The sequence below is a fragment of the Haemaphysalis longicornis genome, unplaced genomic scaffold (genome assembly GCF_048455015.1).
Source record: "Haemaphysalis longicornis isolate Haplotype H1 unplaced genomic scaffold, Haemaphysalis longicornis Haplotype H1 scaffold_5, whole genome shotgun sequence".
Lineage (NCBI taxonomy): Eukaryota > Metazoa > Arthropoda > Arachnida > Ixodida > Ixodidae > Haemaphysalis > Haemaphysalis longicornis.
This window is the reverse complement of record NW_027526385.1, coordinates 144,164,062-144,191,623: the sequence shown is the minus strand read 5'-3', so window position 1 is coordinate 144,191,623 and position 27,562 is coordinate 144,164,062. Positions and strand designations below refer to the sequence as shown.

The 27,562-nt window shown below is 46.3% G+C and overlaps 1 long non-coding RNA gene across 1 annotated transcript in view; it reads left to right on the top strand.

Annotated features, from left to right (window-relative positions):
- Nucleotides 1-157: 157 nt before the first annotated feature.
- LOC144139426 (uncharacterized) overlaps nucleotides 158-27,562 on the top strand; it is a 54,671-nt gene continuing 27,266 nt past the window's right edge. Inside the window, exons 1-2 of the long non-coding RNA XR_013316203.1 lie at nucleotides 158-281; nucleotides 21,847-21,905. This is a non-coding gene — a long non-coding RNA (uncharacterized LOC144139426). The remainder of the gene's footprint in view (nucleotides 282-21,846; nucleotides 21,906-27,562) is intronic.

The window sequence follows — 27,562 nt, the reverse complement described above, 5'->3', positions numbered from 1 at the left end:
TTGTCTGGTCATTAAATTTCAAGTATTTTCCAAACCGGCGTCTTCTTCGTCTCTCTATCATACAAAAATGCCGCCTATTCACGCACGCTCCAAAAGGTGACATTTAAAAAACTATTTAAAATGCAGGGGATATTTGAAGGCTATTGTTCTTTACTAGCGGGACGCAAACGTGGCTGCGATATTTAAGGATCTCGTACGAGGCGACGAACCTTCTATATCAGACCACTGATATCAAACCATGACAGTGGGCAACAGCTTCACTATTCTTTTGGTTTCACTGAGTGAGTTTTGTCGGCTACGGTTTACTTGACAATTTCATGCGTTCTAACGTTACTATGACTAGAGCACAAGTTTCGACTTTGTTGGTTGAAGTAAAAAAAGTGTTCATGTATATTATTTGTAACTTTATATGTCCCCTAACAGCTTTACATTGTTACAGTGACCTCAAAACAGCCTAGCCTAAATATTTCAAAAAAGAAACGGTTGGGCATGTTTTTGGTAAAGTGTGTCAAATGAATTGGAGATGAATCCGAGAAACAGGGTACTCGTTAGCAGAAAATATTATCAGTGCACTAATATCGTCCTAATAACTACCCTGTTGGGCAGGTGCCGTCGGTGAAGGCATTGGATTCTTAGCGAATATTTTCTTCTAGATAGGCTGGTGATGATGATGACTTTTTTTTTCAAATGGTAGGAGCGAATGTGATCATATCACCGTCTGTGGGTTCCACATACTTAGCACTCTCTGTAGTAAAAGCGCCGATGGGCACTTTCATGTTCACAGCATTTCTGTAACTTCTTTACAAACGTCAATAACTTAATACGCCATTCTACTTCCTCAGTCAACCTATAATACGTTTTTAGCTTCACAAAAACACGTGTAGTTTTTATACCTAGGGTATTGGTGATAGCTGTTTACGAAGCAACTGTTCCCTTCAAACATCATCGTTCGCACGAAAGCAGGCGGGGAGAAGCGTATTTACTTTGACTACGACTTCAATTCCCTGTGATTTACGTTCAGATTTACACAACCGATTCGGGGACACATGCTTTTCTCGCGTATTGGCTGCCTTTCGGAACTATCGCCCAAGCCTACCGGTCGGCAAGACCACCTAATGTCCATGTGCTGCTATGTCTAATGACTCAAAGGAAAGAAATATTCGTACGAACTAAATATATCGCAATTTTAAAGCCTTCCTTTGTATTTCACTGCCTCCTTAGAAGTAAAACTATTTTGTGCTAGTGGAAAATGTATAATAAATAGTAAATAGAGTAAAGAACAAGCAGCTGAGTGCGTACACGGCTTCAACGTTATACCGAAGAACATATGGGCTGGGAACGACCATCCAATAGCTATTTGAGCAGTTCCGGTTTCATAAGGCGGTTACGCTGGGAAGCCCCAGCAACGCTTTCCAAACAATCTGCTGTTAGTCCAGTCGAGAAAATGGAAGAGGATAGGAACTGGGAAGTAAAGTTGTGTAACAATTATTATATTGGCAGCTCAGCGTGTACTTTCGCATTTTTTGAGACATTATGTACAATTACAACGCGTAAACCTGTTTTTATCCAAACTGATACCATACCATTTTTTAAGTTGGGTGAGCAGAAAATGATCCATAAAATATTATTAATGAATGATTAAGAATACCTTACGACCCTGTCTCCGTCCTCAGCGTTTCGGATAGTTTTATGTGGTGCATTTTGTAAGGCAGGCTGCAGTGTTACGCTTAGAACGAAGTGCGAAGTGCTTCTTTACAATTCCGGTAAGTGTTTGTAAGATACGGCGTAGCACGAAATGAACAGACCAAACGCTGCAAGGGCTGCCATGAATCACGCGATTTTCTGGTAGAAAAACATTTGTTTTAATTTAAGAACAGAATGCAGAACGTAGTGTTTATTCGGTTTAAACAGTCGGTTACAAGACGGAAAAATGGAAGACTGTTCCAGACAGAGGCCTAAGGCGCAAGCAAAATTTTCTATGATATCTGCGTGCATGAGAGTGTCCTATGGTGAAGGGGGTAACATACGCATGGAGCAAACGAACACTAACGACAACGGCCAACCCCATCCACTCTGCCCTTCCACTATCAGAGGCGAATTTATACGCGTCTGAAAAGGCGCCTAAAACTGCGTATTGTGCGCTAAATAGACCGGCTAAGCAACTTTCTAGGCCTCCAACGTCGTGAAGATAGGTAACATTAAATTCATAGAAATGTAAACAATTCAATTCAAAGACGTTCGCGATCAATACCTACGATAGAATAAAAAAGTATTTTCTTTAAAAATGCCCAAAGAACCCAACACATTAACACAGCCGTTCAATTTTTAAATAAAACTGCTGGACTACTGACGTTCGGTTGGCGAAATTTAAATTCTCAATGTGTGTTTAATAGCCACAGTCGCTTCTTCAAGCGTCGCGTATAGGAAACCAGTTATAAAAAAATACTTGAGAGCCGAATTTACTGATAAAAAGATTTATCCTATCTCTGTGTGACAATACCTAATTCAGACTCGTCAAAAACAGACATACATAATCAACTCGGAAAATGATGATATATCAAGGAATGAACAAGGAATGAATGAACAAGGAATGAACGCTGAAGAAGAAAGTGTATGAGAGCTGCATCTTACCGGTACTCACCTACGGGGCAGAAACGTGGAGGCTCACTAAGAGGGTTCAACTTAAATTGAGAACGACTCAGCGGGCAATGGAGCGGAAAATGATGGGTGTAACATTAAGGGACAAGAAGAGAGCGGAGTGGGTCAGGGAGCAAACTGGTGTTAAAGACATATTAGTAGAAATTAGGAAGAAGAAATAGACGTTGGCAGGGCATGTAATGCGAAGGCAAGATAACCGCTGGTCGTTAAGGGTAACAGAGTGGATCCCTAGAGAAGGCAAGCGTTGCAGGGAGCGGCAGAAAGTTAGATGGGCAGATAAGTTCAAGAAGTTTGCGGGGATAAATTGGTCACAGTTGGCACAGGACCGAGGTAATTGGAGAATAATGAGAGAGGCCTTTGCCCTGCAGTGGGCGTAGATAGGCTGGTGGTGATGATGATGATGGAACATGGTCTTACACGGGGGCTATTAGGTACAACTCTTGAAATTTCCTTATACACATTGAAGTCATCCGACGTGTTCAGCATGACTTCCGAACAAAGAAAAATACAATTGCACACATGTAGAGTTATTTTCCAAAACGTGTTTAACAGCTGAATTTTTTTTTCATTGAAAAGCGGGTGTCACACCCTGTCGGCAGAGTCAAGTTTAAGGCGTAAAAAAATAAGCTCACCAGGGATGTTTCGCCGTCAGCTTTTCAACATACGAATAATCTTATCAAAAAGGCCTGTTCGATGCTAAACACTTGCGTTGAAAATAGCGTTGGCTTACAGTCTGCCTCTGGAAACGAGGAGGCGATTACGCATGTTTGAAAAACAGTTTGGAGGGCAGAAGGAACGTAGCCTAAGTATCGCTGTAAAATCATGGGAACAATCTCAAGTACCTTAATCTCAATTTTCTTTTATTGAGAATTGTGTCTCTTGTCTCAATGCGCCCGATTCCATTGCTGCTAGCGGTTGCTTTCGCAGAGTTGGTTGAAGATAGTGGTATGTTCAACCCAAAATAGTTTCGAACAGTCAATGCTAACTTTTGGGTAATATGAATAACAAATTCAAACGAACCCGAAGGGGAAAGTTGAGTGTAAACAAGGTTCATCAAGGCGGCGAGTTTTAAAGAAGGCATTTACGAGCACCTATAGGCATTTATCCACAAATGCAACATTGGGCAACGATGACCCGATAAAAACACTATAAGAGCCCCTCCTAACCTGTTATTGATGCTTATATATCTAATTGCCACTTGCTGATCTCGACGATAAAAATCTAAATTTGCCTAAAATCGGTTCTCGAGTGATAATTCTGAAGTGCCACTTCACTAGCTGTCTTTTCCTGCGCTTGGACGCTTGCTAGCCTTACAGCCTTTTGCCGGCATCACTGCTTACTAAGGCTCATGTACATCGCGTAGCGCCGGAGTTCCGCGTCTCATTTCCACGTTCCCCGGGTTCCACCTTCTGACCGGAGGTCCATCTTTTGGTGCGGGGCCCAAGACCCTCTTATCAATCAGTTCTACCAGAGTCCTTCGATGCTTTTCTGATCACAAAACTCAAGCGCAACGCTCAAGGACAAGGTTCCTATATCGCGCTGGGAGCTCAGACTAGGCAGACGAGTCCCGAACGCTGCGTCGACGAATCTAGGTTCCCACAGAAACCGGTGCCATCGCCAGGTTGTTTTCGGTTCAAGGTATTGGTTTGAATTGGTTCAAGGACTTGGTTCAAGGAATCAGTGGGTTAGACAACCGACTGATATCAAGTGTGATCACATGCAGTCGACCATCCGGTGCCTCTTTCAGGTATTGTTCCTACGACGCGCGCCGAATGAACGCTCGGCGCGGACGTTATTCCCGCCTCTGTCAACCCCCCCGTGTGCATCACAAAAGTCCATCAAAAGCGTTCAGACCCCCCACAGGACACCTTGAATATCTTGGTAACGGTATTGGCGACACCGCGGACTCCGAGCCCCCATACTAATGCTGTAAGGGGCCGTGGTTATGAGTTTTAAGGTGAAGGGTAGGTCAAGCTCTGGGTAGAAGGCCCAACAGCTCGCGGTGTGTGATATTCGAGCCCGGTCTTCTGAACGAAACGGATGCGAATCTCCTTGAGGGCTTGAAGGATCAGACATCACTGTCGCGAGATGCATCATGATCCGCAGAGACGACAAGGAGATTCCCACCAAGCACATGATCTTGACTTTTGACCGCGAAGTTCTTCCACAACATATCAATGAAGGCTTTATCATGTGCACCATCCGTCCCTATATTCTAAACACTCGCAGCTGCTTTGCGGGCCAGTGGTTCGTGCACGAAGCCAAGTTCTGCCGTGGCCGTATGATCTACACAATGTGAGCCCAGCATGATCAAACATCTGACAATTGTACGTCACAAACCCTCATTTGCGCCAACAGCCAGGGACCTCACGCCGCCTACTGTGGAAAATGCTAGAAGTGTATACAGGAGAAGGAGACCATAAATAAAAAGGTCACCAAAAACATCACCTTTCCGGAGGAGTTGAAGAGGTTCGCCTCTTTTTCCCTGGTGGCGTATGCCGACGCAGCTCGCCGGGGGGCGGAACGGCGCCTGGTTTCCGCGGGGACCCAGTTTAGCGAGTCTGACTTGGTCCCTCCTGTTCCCCCGCTTATGTGCTTCAGGCAGCCCAACCCGTCACCACACACCTTGCTTAGGCAGCAGTGGTGGTGGTGCCAACCGCGCCCTTCGCGACCGGTGCCGCACCCGCCGCTGCAATCCCGTCCTCCAATGCGTTTGCGGGTGGAGAGGGGATGGACACCAGGGGCCCCGGATCGGCTCGCACTGCCACCGCACCGCTGGTGCCACCTCTATCTCACTCAACGCCTTCGGCGGCGGCGGATCAAGCGAATGGCCCCTAAGGGGGCCAGGTTCGGGGGGCCCGGTCCGTCAGGCACCCTAAGGATATCTGACGACGAGATGGACGTCGGGCTGTTTCTGCCTGCAACGCCACTCAAGGAGCTGCCTACGACATCCAAGCCAACCGAAAAGCCCAAAAAGCACCCTCTACGAGTACAAGCTTAGAAAGACACATGAACACACATACACAAAGACTGGAGTATCTCCTTAACATCCATAAGTGGAACAGAAGACATCATGCAATGAAACTACAAAGGCCTCTTTAAAATTCTTGACCATGTGAATGAGATGCTGCATGCCAATTAGCCAAGTATAATGTGTGTGAAAGAAATTCCGCTTAATTCCAAAAAACAAAATTTTTGGATAGTTATATGGTATACAGGAACGAAAAGGATAACTGCACATACTATTCGGGCGGTATAGCCATAATAGCCCCGAAATCCTTAGCATGCCACCCTATCACTCTCAACACATGCCTTTGAGGCTGTAGCAATTCGCAAAGTATATATTTATAGGTTGTTAAAGGTATGCTCATTCCTTCCAATTTTACACTTTTCAGCTCTGAATTCGAGGCTCTAGTTGACCAGCTGCCCGAACCATTTATCCTAACAGGCGACCATGATACACACAATTCTCTTTGGGGCTCTTCTCGCGGGGATGCCCAAGGTCCCTAATCGAGAAAGTTCTTACACTTTCAGCAGCATGCCTCCAGCAAAAATAAGCCCACGTGCGTTAATATAGGACACAGCATATACCCATATATTGACTTGGCTCTTGGTTCCGCCGTTCTATTTCCTTGTGTTGAGTGGGGCGCGGACATGGAGCTATATGGCAGTGACCATTTCCCCACTTAACCAACGTATGTAAGTACAGGCCCAAGCAATTCATCTTCCCAAAACAGGTTTAATGAAGCCGGAGCGAATTGGAATACATTCACAGATACATCTAAACTACACTACTCAACCATAACACGTTGAACAGGCAACACGACTACTCACCGCACACATCCTCGACGCCGCCGAAAAGTCGATTCCACACGCCTCTGGCGCCCTCCGCCACCAAAAGAGGTCGTGGTGGAATAAGGACAGTAGGCGGGTGCGAGAGCACCAGAACAAGGCGTAGAGTATCCTTCGTCGGTACCCCCCGTCCGATAACTTTCTTTCGTTCAAAAAGTTACAGGGGATGAAGTAAACGTGCGCGCCATGAGGAAAAGTGAGACAGTTGGCGTTGCTTCTTAACATCTACAAACTTATACAGTGATACACAGAAGGTCTGGACACGTATACGAAAACTCAAAGGACATCAATCACACAGCCTTCCCCTGGTTAGTTCAACAGGGGGCACACTGGAGAACCAGGCTAACACACCCCCACAACACTTCCAACAAGTTTCTAGCTCAGCACACTACACAAACACTTTCATAAAACACAAACAATCGGCTGAAAAGAATTATTTACTTAATAACGACGAGTCAGCTTCCTCTTATCACTCCGAGGGGTCCCTTCGTGAGCGGAGGGCTGCTCTGAGCACTTGTAAACCCTCAGCTCTAGGCCCACACAACATCACATATACAATGATACAACACCTAACCTCAGACACTCTTCTGACACTCCTGCACCTATATAACAAGATATTGCTTTCGGGACACATTGTAAACTCTTGGAGGGTGCTATAGTTGTAGCTTTACTGAAAGGGGGGGAGGACCCTTCCTTCCCCGCCAGCTATCGACCCACCCCAAGCAGCACAGGACCGTTCGGCCTAACTCAAGCCGACGTACATTGGCCAGTGATTTTCCATCCGGCCTCTTTCTGGCAGACGTGTACGGCCGGTATCCAAAGGTGGGCCTTTTGGCTGTACATGGCCGAACTGCCAAGGCAGTCTAATGGCCAGTCTCCGTCGGGCGGTCGACCGGATTACGTTCATTCCACCAGATACCCACCGTGGGTCTCCGGCCATTCGAAAGCCACCCGTGAATGGCCGATGTACGGCCACCGTAGGACAGCCGAAATGCGGCCTTCGCACTCCAACCGGACTAAAGCTGCCGGTTGTTCGACCATACAAAGGGCATTGGAGTTGAGCCACAGTACGTTAACTGTACTGAATCTGGTGGACGACCACTGAATGCAGTGAAAGAAGATGACTCAGCCGAACTGTCAAACGCACAAACCCGCCATTTTGGAAGAACGTGTTGTTGGGCGAGTTGGCTCATCTTGGTGAATAAACACGGACTTAGCGCGAAAACACAACACATGCAGAAAGGATGGGGCAAGCACAAACTCTCAACTAACGTTTATTGGACAGGTGACACACATATAAGTTCAATTGTCTTCTGGTCGCTCATGCGCACTTTCTACAATCATAGCAATCTCTATCCCAAGTGTACCTGAGCTCAGCATCACACACCGCGACTAAGTTAAAATCAACGCTTCGTCATTGACAAGCCTCTTGTGGTATCGCGAATAACACTTGTTTTTAAACAGGTAGTCATAAACTCGGATAAAAACAATGCAGGGAACGAAGTTGAGCCTACAAATGCACAAGCCTAGCCTTTGATAAATTTAGTACGAAAAACGTAATGCAACATTGTTTTTTGCCGCAATATTATCAGGACATTTGGCGGCAACTTGCGCTTTTGCTCCTCTTGCTTTGTTTGGTGGTGAGACGCTGATATGACGCCGGTTGAGCTCCTGCGCGGTGGCGGCTTTTTGAAAGCCCTTGTAGGCCAGTTAATTTCGGCGAACCAGGGCCATCTCGACTTGTTTTCAATGTTCTCCATTTCTCGGGGGGTGAATACCGTCTAGCTGAGGCGTGGACCAGGCCGGCGGGCGAAGCGTGGTAGCGCTGCGACTGGCGAAGCTTAGTTGACCCGTCGGTGCGGCACAGTCTTCTTTTGGCAATAAAAGGTATTCCGATGGCCTAAATGGTTAACTGGTAACCCCCAGTGAGTCCATGCAACTTTCTGGTTCACCTTGTACCACTTACTACTGCTTGACAAATGAAGTTCATTGATATCAAGGGTAGAAACACCGAGGGAATGAAAAACGCGTCTGCATCACTCGGCTTCCTAGCGGCTTTTTTTAAAATGCCAGTTTCCAGAACTGCATGAGTTCTCGGCGCCCAGGCGTGTGCCGTTGTTCGGCTGTTCACCGCTTACCGAAGTCACGAGGGATAACCTGAGACTTTACGTCGGCTCGTCTCCAACTTTCCGTGATCCGCTTGCCGTGATCCGGCCGAAGACCTCTACCCAAATGAAAAAAAAATTCCGCCTTACTCCACGAAGTGAATGATGATGAGAGTGGCGAAGCTAAAATGCTTATCTGTGAAACCGTGAAGCATTCGCCCACACATCATATAAAGACTCGGCAATTATTATATTTCTGGACGGCGCGCACCACCTCAATGAGTGAAGGACATAAGGCGCGTTCGTACCCACGCTCGCGTCTCGGTTTATAGCGCAGTGGGAAGAGCGCCACGTACCTGCCGTTGCTGCCAGATAGTCGTGGTATCGAAATCGGGCGCCGCCTTCTTAAGACCACCACTCCACGCTCGCAAAGCTTGAGACTTCCCACCGCTCCGTTGACAAGCCAGTCGACGACCTCGATGTTTGGGGTGATCATGTAGGGCTTGTTCGTGACGATGATATTCTCAATGGGCAAGTTTACAAATTCAGTGTGCGACAGTTTAGCCTCCTTGGCTGTCGCCTTCTGCAGACCGTCTTGTGTCGCGCATACCCCCAGAACATGTCTTGAGCTCGCAGACGACAAACTACAACCTCTTCTTCTTCCTCTCCTCCTTGTTGGGTAGCAACGAACGTGTTGAACGTTTTCACCTCATCGTCCAATCTTTGGCTGGTCAATCCCTAGGGACATCCTGCCACAATCGTCATGAGCGGTATATAGGCGGCAGCAATTAAGGACGGGACAGGGCCCGAGCAAGACAAGCTTCGCCCCTAAAACGTATATTCTGGGGCCGTACGTAGGCCGGTCTCCTTTATTATACCGTTTGCCCTTGGAAAACGAATACTCTGCCGCCGGATGCTCGGTTCACCGCATAGAGAGCGAATGCACAGCAGCCGCACTCAGGCCGGTTTTCTTCCGAACGCCAACTGCCACACGAATACGAATATTCTGTGACAGGTCGCTTGCCGCGCTTCGGCTGAACACCGTCTTCCGAGGGAAACACAAATGCCCTACGGCCGTCCGTTGGCCGTTCTTCTTCTGACCGTCGGCCACCGAAAGTAAACTTTATAACTCGCAGTCAAGCACCTGCCGCTGCGGGTCCGACCACGGGCAGCCGGAGAAATACGGAAGTGCTGGTAACCAAATGTTGGCTATTTAACGGTTGAACAGTGGCTGCCAGTACCTTGATGCTGGCCGGACATGCCAGAAAGCGGGCATACAGGGGCCAGTCGGGGGCAGACTTTCTGTGCTGCCAGGGATTGCCCTCACCAGCGGCCTGTGAAAGCTCCTCCAGAAGATGATAAACCGGAGGCTCGTGTGCATTCTGGAGTAGAATCGTATTCTCGAAAGCTACCAGGCAGGCTTCAGGGTGCGGCGATCTTCCAACGATCAACTTGTTGCACTGGAATCTTACATAAAAGATGCATTTGTTCATAAACAGTTCTCCCTTACTGTATTTTTCAATATTGAAAAAGCTTATGATACAGCCTGGCGGTACCACATCCTCAGTGACCTTAAGTCCTGTGGTGTGTCGGGTAACATGTAGAACCCCATTTCTACTTACATGTTAAAGAGGACATTTCGTGTTAAGGTTGGGTCATCCCTCTCCGGGATGTATGTGCGGGAACATGGTGTGCCGCAAGGTGAAGTTCCAAGCTGCATAATTGTTTATACTTAAGATGAGGTCCGCCCGAAAGGCATTGCCACAAATCATTTCTTATTCCATCTATGTAGACTATGTGCAAGTATCTTTTAAATCCTGTAACCTGTCAATTTCAGAACGTCAATTACAGCTGGGTGTTAAGGGGACAGACAACAAATTTTTTTCGAGTATATATTATCTATCCCAAATGAAATACATCACTTAAAGCACTTTGACGAGAAGCGGTTTTGCTGATAACGCCATAGAACTTTCTATATCAAAATTTTGAGATCTAAAAGCCCTGTGTGCCCCTTCCAAAAATAATGCTGGCAACCATGACATACAGTAGCTCGGCAAGAAATTTCTGTCTGTATACAGATTGAAAAACAATCTTGAGAAATTGTGTGACTATCAACTGGAATTTTACAGAAGGAAACAAAGTTTTAACATACAAAAAAACACGAAAAATGTAAAAAAAGTTTGTTCACGTCGGTCAGTGATATGATTAGCGAAGATCGCTGCGGAGAAACTCTTTTTCGGTACGTGGCTAGGCCACACACGGCACACTCACGCAGCTGTCTCCAGCTTCGTCTATCGTCAATGCTTCTACTATCTCTCGTCTGATCCTACTCCTCTTCCTTCCGATAACTGCGAGTTTGTGGACCTAGGCTTCGTAGTGGTAGTCTCGAACGTGGGTAGCAAGGTGGCCGGAAGGGGTTGCTTTGAGCGAAGCCGGATGCTCTCGGGCTCTGCCGTTCAGGCATCGGCCGGTTTGTCCGGTGTAGGCTAACGGGCATTTCAGGGGAATTTTAGAGACTACATTTTTGCTGCAATCTGCGTATCTTGTCCGGTGTTCGTTGTCGCAAACTGGCAAACTGGCAAACCTTTTTGGAGAAGAATGCAGCAAGGGTAGACGCCGCTTTTTCGCTCGACGTTGAGGAAATGTACTTCTCTATCCCGCAAGCCCTGGTTCTGACGGAACTGCGCTCAGCAATTGAGGAACAAGGTACTGCACGTTTTCAAAATGCTGCAGGGATTTCTGTCGATAGCTTTCTTGACCTCACGCAAACCTACCTGTGGTCCACTATCGTTCAGCATGAAGATGCGCATTATGTCCAAAAAGAGGGCATATGGACAGGGTCCCGTGTAGCCCTGTACCTATCTGAAATCTTCCTGGCAGCATGCGGAAGGGCAATCGAGTCCAGTCTCGAAGAAGACAGCGTCGTTTCCATTTTTCGCTATGTAGCCGACCTCCTTGTCTTGTGCAACACAACCACAGGTGCTCCTCCGAACCGTTGCCTGAACGCTGTCCTCGATGTCCTCAAGGAATGCTGCCGGGCCTCTCCTTCACCCACGAGCTCCCTGAAAACGCGTTAGTCAGAATCGTGGACATCATCATTCACTTCAGGCAGCACCACGCTTGTTGGAGGTACGAACCCCGTTCGTCCAAGGCCTTTCTTCCCCACGCGTCTGGCCACTCCAAGACTGTCAAGTGAGCAGTGGCCATTACTGCCTTGGTATCGGCACTCAAGAAGGCCTGTGCACGCCAAATGGCTACCAGCTTAGAAAGACAGGACAGTCGCCTACAGAACGCCGAATACCCGAAAAGCTTGCTGAAACCTGTCTGCGAAGCGTTCCAGCAAAGGATAAAGGGTGAAGAGAAGAGACGGACTCCTCAACCCACTGAAGAGGACAGAAGACGGCTGGCAGTTCTGCCATACCTACATGGGTTTTCCCATGCCATGAAAATAGCGGGGAAGAAACATGGTGTCAAGGTCGTATTCTCCACCCCCAAGAAGGCCTACGGCATGTGCCGTCAGGTGAACAGGTGCGCGAAGTTGCCACTTTGCGACAAAAAAACACCGGACAAGATACGCACGTTGCAGAAAAAATGTAGTCTACAAAATTCCCCTGAAGTGCTGGTTCGTATACACCGGACAAACTGACCGATGCCTGAACGACAGGGCCCGAGAGCATGCTGCTTCGCTCCAAGCAACCCCTTCCGGCCACCTTGCTACCCACTTTCGAGACTGTCACTGCGAAGACTACGTGCACAAAATCGCAGTTATCGAAAGTAAGAGAAGTAGGATCAGACGAGAGATAGTCGAAGCATTGGCGTTAGAGGAAGCTGGAGACAGCTGTGTCAGTGTGCCGTGTATGGCCCTGTCACGTACCGAAAAAGAGTTCCTGCGCAGCGATCTTCGCTAATCATATCACTGACCGGCATGAACAAACTTTTTACATTTTTCGTATTGTTTTATTTTTTCGTATTGCTAAATCTGTGTTTCCTTCAGTAAAATTCCAGTTGATAGAGAATAAACGTTTATTTAAATCAACAGGGGGGATTGTACTGAAGCTTGAAGGAGGCGTCCTCAGTCCGGGATGCCTTGAGCGCGGGCAGCATCGACAACCCTTTGATCCAGCCGAAGCTGGTCGTCAAGGCTGGTGTTCGCCAAGGCGCTCTCGCAAAGCTCGACAGTGGAAAGTTGCAGGTTCGGAGGAATCAGTGGAGATTGGTCACATCATCCGACCATATGACGTAGCGTTCCGGGTTCTCCGCAAAATCGGCAAAGCGGGGAGTTCTGTCGGTCGAAAAGGTGAAGCCGGATAGGATGGGGAAATGTATTAGTCTGGAGAGCACGTAAATGACGTTCGGGCTGTAGGGGTAGAGATTTGTGTGGGGGAGCGAGTGCCTGACGCGACAGTCTGTAGTGCTGCGTGATCTCGGCGTAAGAGGTCAAGGGCTGCATGCGCTCGGGTTCCGCAACGCTGCTCTTGGCGCCCGCTCGGTGGGTTAATTCTCGAGCGATGGCGTCCGCCGCCTCGTTTCCAGGGATACCGTGATGTGCGGGAGCCCATACAATCTCTTGATTAGCCTCTTCAGGGGCTGCTGCTGAATGATGCATAGAGTTGTTGTGTGAAGGCGTCCCCTAGCGAAATTCCGACAAGCCTGCTGCGAGTCGGTGACAATGACCGCTACATTAGTTTGTACGACGGTGAGGGCGATTGCTACTTCCTCTGCTTGTATAGTATTGTCGCCGGCAAGCGAGAGGCTGCAACGGGGCTTGTTTTCGACGACTGCGGTGTAAACCGCCACGGACCTACCCGGATAAGATGCCGCGTCCGTATACGCTGTTGTTGGTTGATTGCTATAGATCTTGTATATGGCTTTTGCTCTGGCTTCCCTCCTGTCGACCTGGTACACGGGGTGCATATTACGGGGCAGGGGGTTTACCGTGATGCTTTTACGGACTTCGTGCGGTAGGTTTCCCGTGAGTGCAGGCGGGTGGTCGAGTGGAGCCGAGAACCTGAGGCGTGAGAGGATCGCCCTCGCCGTTTCCGTTACCTCCAGCCTCGCTCTTTGTAGGTTAGATGAGCCTCAATTAGCTCCTCGGCAGTGTTGTGAATGCCGAGCCGAAGAAGTCTTTCGGTGAAGGTGGAGACCGGAAGTCCGAGTGCTTGTTTATAGGCCTTGCGGATCATCCTGTTGACCTTCTGTGTCTCGGTGATGTTGAGCAGAGCGTATGGCAACACGTATATAATCCTCGACACGACAAAGGCCTGGAAGAGCCGAAGCAGGTCCGCCTCTCCCATGCCACGGGTTTTCGTGGCGATCCGGCGTATCATGTGAGTCACCTGATCGGTCATTGTCTTGAGTTTGCAATGAGTAGTGAGTTGGTCTTGTTTGCTTGAAAGGTCATTCTGAGAATCTTTGTATGCTGAGATGCAGTGATGGTGTGTCCATCCAACTTGAGGCAGATGGTGGGTGTGCCTTGCACATGTTTCTGGCGTGGCGAAACGACTAGCAACTCCGATTTTTGCGGAGCGCAGCAGAGGCCGCATGACTTCGCATATTCGCTTACCACATCCGCTGCTTCTTACAAGCGATCCTGCATTGCCCCAATTGACCCCGTGGACGTCCAGATGGTAATGTCATCCGCGTATAGGCCATGCCTGATCCCCGGGATGTTGTTGAGGAGAGGCGGAAGCCCAATGAGGGCATCGTTAAACAGCAGGGGACAGAGCACTGCTCCCTGAGGCGTACTGCGACCTCCCAGGAGGAATGGTTTTGTGCAAGTATCACCCATTTTTATGCTAGCTTTCCTGCCGGAAAGGAAGTTTCTCACGTATCTGTATGTGCGCTCGCCGCATCCAAGTGCGTTGAGGTTCTGCAGGATCTTTGTGTGCCGCACATTGTCAAAAGCACCCTTGAGGTCAAGTCCGAGGATGGCCGTTGGGGCATTGCGGGTAGCTGGTATCAGGACTTCTTCCTTAAGCTGGAGGAGGTTATTGTTACGTGGCGGCAGATGACACGGACCATGTAGCGATGAAGCGATGTATTTACATAATGGGTAAAGAACAAGTTACATAATGCCAAAACGGAGCCCGGCCTGGCAGTGCGGCGCACCAGCTCTTCTTCGTCGTCACCATCCTTGTTGGTGGGCCATGGCGCCACGGGGATTGTCCGCCACGTCCCGTGACATCACCCCGCCGGTGGAAGACGACCGTCCCGGTCGACGCCGACGCCACTAGGCGAATCAATGCGGATGAGTGAGCGATGAGAAATGCAGACGAATCACTTGCCGCCACGAATGACGATGATGGTGTTGATTGATGCCTGGCCCAGCAACAGCAATGGCTTCAGCCGTGACGAAGCGCCAATGGTTCTAAGGCCACGTCGGACGCAAGGGCGGGGGAATCCATCTTCGGCTTGTATGGGCACGGCTCATTTCGGCTTGTCGTCACTTGTAACGCGCCAGCCACGTTCGAGAGGATGATGGACTCCCTGCTCCATGGCTTTAAATGGTCTACTTGTCTCTGTTACCTTGATGACGTCATTGTCGAAGCTTCGTAGGTTTGTGTTCCTACTTTCGCCGCTTCATTAGAAATTTCGCGACCATTGCTCAGCCACTAACTGATCTCCTTCGCAAGAACGCTACCTTCTCGTGGGGCCCAGAACAAACGAAAGCCTTCCAAACGCTCACAAACATACTCACTGCTTCTCCCATTATAGGACATTTCGACCCGTCGGCACCCACTGAAGTCCGTACAGATGCGAGTGGACACGGCATTGGCGCTTTTTTAGCGCAACGACAAGGAAACGGCGACCGAGTCATTGCTTACGCCAGCCGTCTTCTTTCGTCGTCAGAGCGGAGCTACGCTATCACGGAGCGCGAATGTCTTGCTCTTGTATGGGCCGTAGGAAAATTCCATCCCTACCTCTACGGGAGGGCGTTCGCAGTTGTCACCGACCACCACGCCCTTTGCTGGCTCTCCTCCTTAAAGGACCACACTGGCCGCTTGGGGCGTTGGGCTTTGCCCTTACAAGAATACTGCTTTACTGTCTCCTACAAATCTGGTCGTGCACACCAAGATGCGGACTGCTTGTCCCGGCATCCCGTCGATCCACCTGGTTCCTCTGCCCAGGACGCCGACGCCTGTGTCCTCGCTATTTCTGATTTGATTCGTGTTGAGGATGAACAGCGTCGTGACAACACCTTACGAGCGATCATAGACAATCTGCGCTCATCTGCACACGATCCTTCGCTGCAGGCGTACCTAGTACAGGATGGGGTGCTTTACCACCGCAACTTTCGCCCTGACGGCCCTGCTTTGCTCCTGGTTGTTCCGCAACACCTTAGAAGGTCCGTGCTTCATCAACTGCCCGATGCACCTACTGCAGGCCTTCTAGGTCTGACACGCACCTATGACCGCGTCAGGCGGCGCTTCTTCTGGCCTGGCCCATATAGGTCGCTTCGACGCTACCTCAGTGCTTGTGACGCCTGCCAGCGACGGAAAAGGTTAACAACGGCACCGGCTGGTCCCTTACAGTCCCTCGACGTGCCAAGCGAACCGTTCTACCGTGTAGGGATGGACCTCCTTGGTACCTTCCCTTTCTCCACCTACGGAACAAGTGGATTGCCGTGGCGACGCACTATGCTACACGTTTTGCTATTACGCGGGCGCTACCTACAAGTTGTGCAACTGATGTCGCTGACTTCCTCCTCCACGACGTCATTTTACACCACGGCGCTCCACATCAACTTCTCACCGACCGGGGACGCTACTTTTTATCCAAAGTGGTCGCTGATGTCCTTCGTTTGAGTTCCACGACACACAACTCACCTCTTCTTACCATCCCCAAACCAATGGACTTACGGAACGCTTTAACCGCACCCTTACGGACATGCTGGCTATGTATGTCTCAGCGGATCACAAAGATTGGGACTTGACGTTGCTGTATGTGACTTTTGCGTACAACTCATCGCGCCACGATACGGCTGGTTTTTCACCCTTTTATCTCCTCTATGGACGTGAGCCCACTTTGCCGCTTGACACCTTGATGCCCTCATCGATCACTCCACCGACCAAATATGCATTCGACGCTGTTTCTCGAGCAACTCTAGCCCGTGAGGTCGCCCGCGCCCGCCTTTTGGCCTCCCAGGTTTCGCAGAAAACACGTTATTACCTTAAGCACTGCAACGTCAATTATCCTCCTGGAACGCTCGTATTGTTATGGTTCCAGAACCTTACTAAATTATACCAAGCTAATAGCCCAAATATAATGAAACCACATTTTGTTCCACACGGTGAGGACTGAACTGGCGCGAAACTTCTACGCTCCTACGACACCTACTGCCGCCTCGGAACGAAAAAAGCGGTAACCAGTCTCAAAAGCCTCAGACACTCACACACATTTCCATTCGTGCCCTGTCCTAATTAATATACCCGCTTCACACAGAATGACCGCAAGCACATCTTCCCGCACTAACGCCAGGAATGAAGCTACTACCTCGACAGTGACACGACTGAGGCAAAAGTCTGGTGGGCGCTCGAAATTATGAAAAAGTGGCTGATTATGGCTAAGGCAAAAGCTGTATCCCCGGTCATCAATGGAATCTCTGACTAGGAAAAACGTGCAGGAAAGGCTCCTCCGGCATCGTCTCCAATAGGGATCAAGGCAAACAGCTCCGTCATAATCGAAACATCGCCGCACAAGTCAAAGCAAGAAAAAAACACAAGGTACTGGTGGCGATTTATAGAGAACCTTCTCTAATGAGGTTCTTTTCGGGTTGTCTTGACTTTGCGGGACTCGCTTGATCCCCTTCTACTTGTCAACTCCCCTTCAATACTAAGGGGAGCAGTACTAGGGGAAAACACTTCGAACCCGTCTGCCCAGACACGTACAATAGCAAACTGCAAATCAAAATAAGGAGTAGTAAAGCCATACTACTTCAAAAAATAGCTTCTTTCCTTCCTAAAAAATACCCTGAATCTATCCTAAAAACATACACGCCCCTCAAAATCTGGCCCTTCCCTTTTTTTGTCGGAAGAATAAAAGCTAAATCTTACCTTCACAATAATTTTTTACACTGTTGTCACAAAAGATAACCGAAAAAATCCCGACCACTGATCTGTTCACAGCGTTGCAATCGACTGATCATTACTCGTGATAGAATATTGAACCTATTCCTGAACGTTGACTCTAAAAAGCTTGAAGGCAGACGACATACCAAACAATTTTCTCGGGTTGTATGAAGAACGGTGTAGCAGGTATTTAGGACGGGCTTACTGTAAATACGTTTCTTCATCAAATCTTCGCAATGACTAAGAAAACGCCAAAATAACGCCGAGACCTAAAGCAGGCAATAGTAAAGACTCTTCTAGCTTCAGACCCAACTCGCTCACTTGTAGATCATATAAAACAATCAAACACATCATTCTAAAGCATATAAAATTATTTATACAGGCTAAAGGCATCTTATCACTTAGCGAACGCTGCTTAGGAGTGGCTGTCAACCACTACGCCGCTCACAATAGTTTTATACGACCTCGCTTTTTTCATCAACTGCCGCACGCAAGCATACCTTACACTGCTTCACATTTTTACAGCGTTCGACTCGGCATGTCATAGCTAACTATTCGCAAAACTAAAACGTCCAATCCGAGACGAAAATTATAAAGTCAAATTCTACAGTTCCCATACGACTGTGCGCAATTTGTAATTGTTGAAGGCGTGCAATCAGATAAGAATCCTGTCACGTCCGGCGTCTCCCAGAGCTCCATTCTTAGCCCTCTTCTTTTCTCGCATCTTTATAATGACACGACAGCAAATATTTCAGGTAACATGAAACGTTGCCCTGACGATTGTAATATATACCTAGAAATCAACAATCCTAGAAACTATTTAGCACTTTTTCTTTCTATCAATCAGCCAGCTAACTGGCTCAATGAGCAGTAAATTTGTATTATTCTGAAGAAAACCGTGTATGAAAATAGCAAAGAAAAAATACCACATGAATTTCTCTTTCCAAATCATTGGCGCCCCACTAGCCAATGTAAACGAACACAACAATTGAAGGGTAATTCTAATAAGTGATCTCCCATGGGAATCACACATCGCAAACGCTGCATCCGCGGCCTTGCGGAACGTTTTTCACATATGAAAATGCTTTCAGCTTGCGCCGAAACAAACTACTCTCCTACCTTAAACCACATGAAAAAAGACCGGTACTTGAATTTGCCAACAGCGCCTGATTTCTCCATACCGCCAATAATTACAAAAAACTGTAAAAGTTTAAGAGCCACGCGGTCACATTTGTCTGCAATACGTATATTCGTACAGACCCACAAAATATTATGTTATCTGACTAGGCGCTTGATACTAAAACATTCATACAGCCTAACAATGGCGGTAAAACATCTGTTCCAACTATTCCAGAATCATTATAACATCGACGAATATAAGTACAAGGACTTTCTGAAACCCGCAAACTAGGCAAAAGTTTGTGCAATATTTATCGCATATTACAGTCACAACGGTGCCTTTAGGTGTTATTTTTTTCCTCTCGCCATTTCGTGGTCAAACGGCTTAATCTCAGCAATCTGAATTACGGATTTATCATGTTAGGGTTTGTAAAAAATTGCGAATATTAGCCACTAAGAGAAGAAGGATGGTTTTCCACATTTTCTACCACTCGTTATTGAAGTTAGGCTCCAGTACGATGCCAAGCGTAGAGCCCCTTTCGCCTTTGCATGCCTGTTTCGCGTGTTTCAAAGTGTGTTTTTTTTTTCTGTGACTCTTGACTGTTGATTCCTGATTTATTTCTGAGTTCTCAAACAATATTTTTTTCTGCTGTTTTCTTGATTTCGCATACCTTACTCTACACGCATGCTCAATACTGTTATTTGGATGGGAATAAAACGATTCGTTTACACAAGTACAGTTCCTAGTTCTATTCCGGCAAAATGTTGTTGAAATATCAGTCACGCATTCGTATTTCTTGTGGGCAATGAACACGGGGCTGTGCAAACAAAATCAGTATGCTTCCTTTTTATCAGCTTAATTATATTTGTTCACCACTATTATGTTATCTACTAAAATATTCTTACTGTTATTGTCTATGTCTATTCATGTATGCTCAGCTGCTGTGGCCTCAAAATAGAGTGGCTGTCATTTCAGATAAATAAATAACCCCATAAGTAAATTAGGACCCAAACATTCTACAAAATTAGGTAAAGACAAAATTGCCCTCGGAACCGGAATACCCATGACTAAATTTTGTGCCAATTCTTCGAGCATCCCACTGCAGTGATTCTGTGCACATCAACTGACCGACGCAGTACTTGCTCGGAAACATCAGTATGCTTGCACCTCTTCCATTCCACTGTTAATATTGCCGGACTTGCGTCGTCTCGTCATAGGAAATATGTAACCCGCAAGTGTTACCTAACCAGAATGAGAAAGGTCCTGTGCAGATTGACCGCTTGTGTGTACAAAGTTGGTGACGGTTTGGGGTGGTTTTTTCTCCGTTATAGATGCTGAGTCAAATGAAAATACTGTAAATGAATTGACTGTCCTGTTCTCTCTATTGTATCAATAGTGCAAGAATATCTACATTCGTTTTTTTTATTAGGTGTCAGCGTCATTGATTAGGGTAATATATACATGCCCAGTTCGCCAAAGTGGTTTTTGCGGAACATCAATTACACTTTTCTCTTACTGGGTGGTCATTTGGAACCATACATGAAATCGTATGGTCATTTTCGATCATTTTCTTCCGCTAAGCGTAACTAAGCCCGCGAATTTATTGTTTCTGAATGTTTGGTAGTTTGTATAAATGAACAGCTTCTATGTGAATTTGTGGCGTCCACGCGTTACTTCATTAAACAAGAAAACATGTTAACTGCTCCTTGGTCGGCTTTTTACAACTCATATCCACTAGCACTTCACTCCTATACGTTATTACTTCGATAAAAGTAGATTCGTCTGACTAGCTGTGCAGGAGAGTGGTTCTGTACTGAGAGTGGTTCTGTAAAAGGAGGTATTCTGAATTCTTACGTTCGTGCAATAAGAATTTTGTTGGCAGTTTCTTCAAACAAAAGTTTTGTTGCATAACACAACCACCATATATAAAAACACAGCCGACTTTCTCCTAAATTAAAATAATACCTGCGAAGCTTTTTTGTTTGGAAGTGCCATGTTTTAGATGCACTTTGTTTTATTTAGGCAAATGCAGACTTTTTTTTGTAGCTGCTTCAATGAATTAGGGTTGCCTCCCTACGAATTGCATTTACAAACTACAGCCCTTTCTTCCTTAGCAGTGAATTGACATATTAGTTAGTGAGAAATCCCGCTGCAAAAAGTGTAAATAAAGAACGGCTTTTGTATGAAGAAAGAGCATATATTGCCAAGGAAAAATTTGTAAAAAATTAAAAGTCGAGGTTGGAACAGACGAATTAGCGTTTTTAACTGGAAGAGAATAAAAGCTAACAGGGCAGGCACCTAGCCGAAGACACGCTTCCCTCTGAGCTTGCGCCACGTGGGGCACTCGCTAAAAAAATAATAACAGCGGGGAATGGGCAGGAAACGACGGTCGTCTGCTTCTGAGGTCACTCCCACCGCGTTGTTAATGGACCCACCTACTCTCAAAAAACTTGAAGCCTTCGCCGCCATGACGTGGCGAAAATCCCTTCGACTTGGCTCCGCGCACTGGGGAATTGCGCAAGCAATGGACATCTGGTTTTTCAGGAAGAACGCCGCGCTGACAGCCGAGAATAAAATCGCAAAGGAGGAGTAGTACAGCAGGTATGCAACGACGAGGGGACACTCGACAAAAATTTGCGGCGCAGGATGAATTATACGAGGACTGAAAAGGCTACTCTGCCAATAGATCACTTCAATACTTTTTCTTCGCGTTTGAAGTGGTGTTTTGCTGACGAGTGTCGTGTATATACACAGGGTAAAAGTTTTTCAGTGACTTATAAGGCGCTCGTGAAATGTGGCTTAGTGTGGCGAACACATCTCTGGTTTGACATCGGGGTTGCACCATTGTGCAAGCGGGCTTTGATTTTTTTCAAGCGAAGGCGTGTCAATTTTGAGGAAATTGAAAAACGTACGTTATTTCTTAACCCATTGTATAAACTGAGCTTGACAGTTGAAGATAAATGGTCTAGCACATTATATTTCACAAGACCGCGAACAGGAAGAACGACATTTTTATGACCAAGGTAACTTTTTTTAATTTCAGTGTTCCTCCGTGAAGCCTCAACTTGCCGGCCGTTATATGAAGAAGTGGAGCCGCCGTCTGTAAGTATCAGTGCAGTTATAATTAAACGACATATTTTTTAGACACAGATTAGTTTGAATACTACGAAACACCAACAACTCCGGTAACTCAAACACCTTTAATTCATATCTGCCCCATCGTGCTCTCTGATGTTTAAGCGCATGTCATGCTTACATGTTTTTTAATCCGTTGTCCTGGTGCTTCTTGAGCAACATATACCTGCAACAACAGGTGCAATTGACAAGACGTCTCAGGCTTGCTTTTACAACATAGGATATGCTACCGGATCAGTAAGCGTCGGATGTAAGCTTTTTACCACAAAAAGCATTATTACAGCATGTAAATATTCTAGAAACTCGCTTGCCGAACTATCGCTATAACCAGACGTTCAGACATGTTAAAACCAGAAACTTGTAGGGTTGCAGTATGAAAGCATGGAATCGCTGGTCAGGTTTCAAAAAAGGAATGCGATGAGAGAGATAGGGCAAGGTGTAGGCAGCTTGCATCAACAAAATGATAAAACAAAATCCTCCGTACTTACGGTCCGCTGGCGTGCGATCACACGACACGCAGCGGGGGGTCGGCGTAGATGACATTTTATGATCCGTGTGAGCCCTCCTTAATACGGCAAATGCGGTCGCAGGTGCTGCAACCGCCCCAATTTTACCAGCACACAAATCTTGAACAAAATGTAAAGTATTTTTTTAGGTGAGCCATACGCAATTTTAGTAACACCGCGAAAGATAACACAAATCGTAGCCCAGAAATACTTTTACAAGTTTTTAGTTTTTTTTATGTTCCTATCTTAAGTTAAGGTCTCGAAACATTGTGGTTTACTACCTCATAAATTCGATAGGGCTGACCCATGTGAAAACTTCGCAGCAATAGTGTTATGGCCCCTCTAAGATGCCAAATATTGGAAAAACATGATTGCATACCATAATGGGTCTGTGGTTGCAATACGAAAGGAGGAGAAGGGAGGATTTATATGTCCCTATGAAGCACTTCGCCTTTGAGAGGAGACCTTACTCCAGGGCCCCTGGAGACCGTCCGGCTTCTTGGGCACTCTTCACCAGTCAAAGGTAGTCGTCAGGGTAGGAGCTCGACAGTGCTATTTCCTAGTGCTCAGAGGAAGGGTAGGGCAGGGAGGTTTGGTTGGGGTTCTTATCGCAACCCCACACAATATCGTAAAGCGTTCCCGGAGTCTCACGGAAGCGGCATTGGGAAGAGTACAGGGTGGGGGCCAGAATGTGGGATCTCGTTGGGTGGGGAAAGATGTTTAAATGACTCGAAGGGGACGTACTTGTTCTTTTGTGGAATTTGTGTGTGGAGTATGGTACATTGTTCGCTGCAGGCTCTAGTGCTGCATGATTTCTTTGTAGTACATGGGGGGACAGACACACCACAGCTCGCCGAACTCCTGACTAGTCCGATGTGTCATATCGCGGGCATGCTGATTGGCAGCTTCGCTGCCGTGAACGTCGGCGTCCGGGGGAGCCCATATATTCCTCTCATAGAGTTGTGGACGGTGCTGCAGTGGAATGTGCGTGGCGGGGGTGCGCCGAAGCCGCTCGAGAAAGTTCTGCAAGCTTGTTGGCATTCCGTAATAGTGATCTCTGCAGGGAGTTGAGAAATTGCTAGGGCTATGGCCTCTTCTTCTGCTGTGGTGCATGGGTGATAGGAATTGATGCACTAATGATGAGCTCTTGAGCTGTAGTCAGAACAGCGGTCACAGATCGCCTCCCGGGATAGGAGGCTGTGTCTGTGTATACTGGGGTGGAGAATCCCGTAACGTTTAAAGATAGCCTTAGCTCTGGCGTCTCTGCGCACCTGGTGGTGCGTTAGATGCATGTTTCGGGGCAGTGGGGCCGCATCAATTATTTGGCGAATCTCATTCGGAAGCTGAGTAGCATCGGAGTGGAAGTGTTGAAGCGGTGAGCGCAGGCACAGCTGTTTCAGAATTGTTCCGCCAGTGAAGGTGGAGCTCAGACGTAATGAATATTTCATATGATGACTATACGGAAGGATGTAGACATGGTAGTTGTCACATAATGGAATATCAAACTCAACATAGTACGAACACTACACAAGCTACTGCAAAAGAATAGTGCAAACATTCCACCATACGCCGTAAAATCACAGTCGTGACGACGCACTTCTGACATGCACAAATATTCACTGTTGTCGCCTTAGCTAGATTAATTACCGAGTCAGCACAAGCAACACTCCCTCCCGCCTACTCACAGTTTTTCCATACTCCTGTATATCAGATGTTAAGAACACTCTTCCGCAAACCATGTTCTAATTCAACGTGATACCATCGAAAAACCACGATACCAGCGCTTCGCACCACTCTGCAGTATACATCTTTCTCTCCGCCTATAGTTCCGCTTTTTTTTTAAGATACCGTATTTTCTTTAAAGTCAGTTTTAAAGTCAGTATATATTTATCAGTCAGTATATATAGTAGATGTATACATTTCATTTGGTGTAATGTATATTCTTAGGTTGAGCCAATGAAGCACTTCTTTTACTTGTTGTTAGACCGCTTGTTTATTTGATTAACTGTAAATTTTAATTGCAATTCACACCACCGTTTTTTTTATCTGCCACTTTTTTGCCGAATTCTGAAATTTATTGCCTTGCGCCATAAAACAATATTGATCGTCAACTTTGTTTGCGATACGTCTTAATGCTGTAAAAAGGAGTTGAAGACGGCGGTGAAGTTTGCTGCGGATTCTTTCTTTCTCTTCATCTGCTATATGCTGGTGGGTGCAACTGTGTCTAAATACTGCCGAGCGGAAGGTCTCGCTTCTCAACGCCAATTTATACGCATGACTTCTACCTGACCACACGAAATCCTTTCTGGGGCATCGCGTTCAAGCTTTGTCAGCGCTGTAGAAGGCAGAGTCGCCTTCTAATCTACAGGCAGTGCATTAACACGGCAGGTTGAGTAATGTAAGTACATTTGATGCCTCTGATGGGGCCGGCTTTCGGTTACGGCCGCCAGAGGTACGTTTAAACGGCTAAATTACACACCTTATGACAAATTATATTTGAAGTACACCTTACAAGTACAGCTTATGACACCTTATTACAAAGTATAGATAAATTACACACCTTATTTACAGTTTTTGAACGCTGGGTTACTTCACGTTATTCTCACAGTGAAAGATAAACACCGTTGCTTGCTCTCAGTCAATATATCACTTTGCAGAAAACAATTTTCCCAGGTGAAAGCTCTTGTGCCGTTTTCCAGAACGCAGCCATAGCCAGGACGAGTGGACGGTCTCGCTTTCCCTAATTTCTTCCATGTACCTGAGCCACTATTTCCCTCTCCTTTAATGAACAAACGGTTCTTTAGGTCGCAGACCTTTGCGCGGGGAGTGGAAACGTAGAACTCCCAATATCTTTACGTGTAATTCACTTCGGAGGCTCCTATTTCGTTTTGTCACAGTGGATACTACCTTGTTTGTAATTGAGCCCGGTCTTCCAAGTTTCCCCATATTTCTTTGTTGATCAAGAATTATCCTCAAAAATATTATTGTTGATACCGGAGTAACACGCCATGTTTTCGTTTTTAGGTGGCGCAAATCTCAGCTTACCGTTTACTCGTTCTTACGCCTGTGGTATCAAAAATTAGAGCACAAGTGATTTTTACGCAACACGAATCTTTCCGCGCTTTTCGAAGTTCTAGGTTGAATGGTGTAACAATACAACGCTCGAGAAGGTTTGCCTGCGACATTCATATAGCGCACCTGTTGCTGTATTGCGGAAAGGTCCTCTTCATTAAACAAAACATGTGTTTTGCAGCTGATTCGAGCGGAGTGTCCTTGGTTTGGTGTTCAATTAGAAGCCATACCTCAATATTGCACACTGCGGGATAACCCAGTCGCGTGTATGCTATATTTCCAGCGATTTATGGTTCTCTTGCTGGTGATAGGAGTGGTATTTTACTACTTTTTATTTATTTAAACTGCAGCCCAGCACCGCGGCAATGCATACTGGGCAATACAAAACGAGTTAAGAACACCATTGTATATAGAGCTTGTTTCTTTAACGCCTAGATGTTAGATCTAGCAAATCAGCCGCAAAAAACAACAGTATAGATAGAGCCACAGTAGGGAAAAAGGTCGTGGCCCGAAAAATTTGGGCGCGAAAAGCAGAAAAGAGAATTTTTTACTAAAATGGGCAGTACCGAACACTTGGGTACAACTTACTGACTACGTATTTCTTGGAGGATAGCCCTCATCATTAGTAAATATAACAAAGAAAGGCCTCCTGACGCAAGAAAATTTGGATAATTAGTGCGAATCTTCTGAAATAATGTAGCAACTGAAGAATATTGCCGCTAATACTTCTGAAGGCATAACCTCCATAGCACGGTGAATTGCGATTACGAAGCCAATTTGAATTACCCGTTTAGTTAAAAGTCGTATGACTGAATTCATACACAATTTCTGAACGCTGAATTTCTTGATCATATTCTCATACCGAAAAATAAGCGGTGATGTTTGCTCTGAACAAGCAAATCTCTTTGCGGAAACTATATTCCCAACTGAGAGTTTTTGGCCTTTGTCAAGCCCGCAAATAAAAACAAATAATGAATCGATTGTTGTTATATTTAAACAAAATTTAAACGCAAACTGCGAAGGAATATGTTGTGCATTCTCGGGTAGATAGCAATTCAGATCTGTTTGCTAGCGATACAAATATTTCTCCAAGGCACATTTAACCCCAATAAGGCTACTTGCTTCCGTCTAGCAATAGAGCGGAAAAAATTAAAAAGTTGTTTTAGAGAAAAACTGCCTCAAAATATAGAGACTTATCACAAAAAACCAACAAGCTAACACTCAACTACTGCGGACAACTACATGAAAGGCACGCGATAAATAATTTACCCCTACACTGCTTTGCTTCTGTACGTAAATCGTAATTTTACTATTTTTCGGGTGGCAAATATACATTTTGCCGAGTAACTATTACCATACAATTCTCTAAAAATTGGGGACTTGCGAGCAGCTCTTTCAATGCCTATAATCAGGGCTATCTTCTACCCTAGCAGTGTGTTTCTGATGATTTTATCACTGAAAGGACGGGTATACTCCATTCGCACTTCCTTTTTTAAATCGCTAGTCTTGGAGAACAATAGAATAAACATTTTCGATTAATACACTATTCCTTTTGTGAACTGCATGTCAGCTTCTGCAAGGAACTATAGTGATCCGGGAGGAGCATTTTTCTATATTCTGTTTGTCGAACTCGTACTGTTCACACTAAGTACGGCAGAGAGGGAGGCAGCGATAACAACTAAGATTTGATGGGCCTTCAAGAGAAAAAGTGTGACTAGAGTCCGAACATTCTAAAAAAAGATTTTTCTTCTTCACGGGCAAATCTTCTCGCCCAAGACTGAGGCCGCTTCCTGTCGAAACACTTTGCTCTCGTATTTATTGGTATAGATAATTTTAAACAGGTATAATCATTCGATGGCATTACTCAGCCTAAAATATACAGCATACAGGTACCCATATCAAGTCTACAAGAACCTCAAATCAGGCATATCGTTTCGACAACACTTCTGTCTGGCGATCGTTGTTGCTCTATCGAGGAGGTGTAAATATAAAAAAGTCGACATGAAGATTGAAGCCCTCTAAGTGGAATAGAGTACGTTTCCCCTT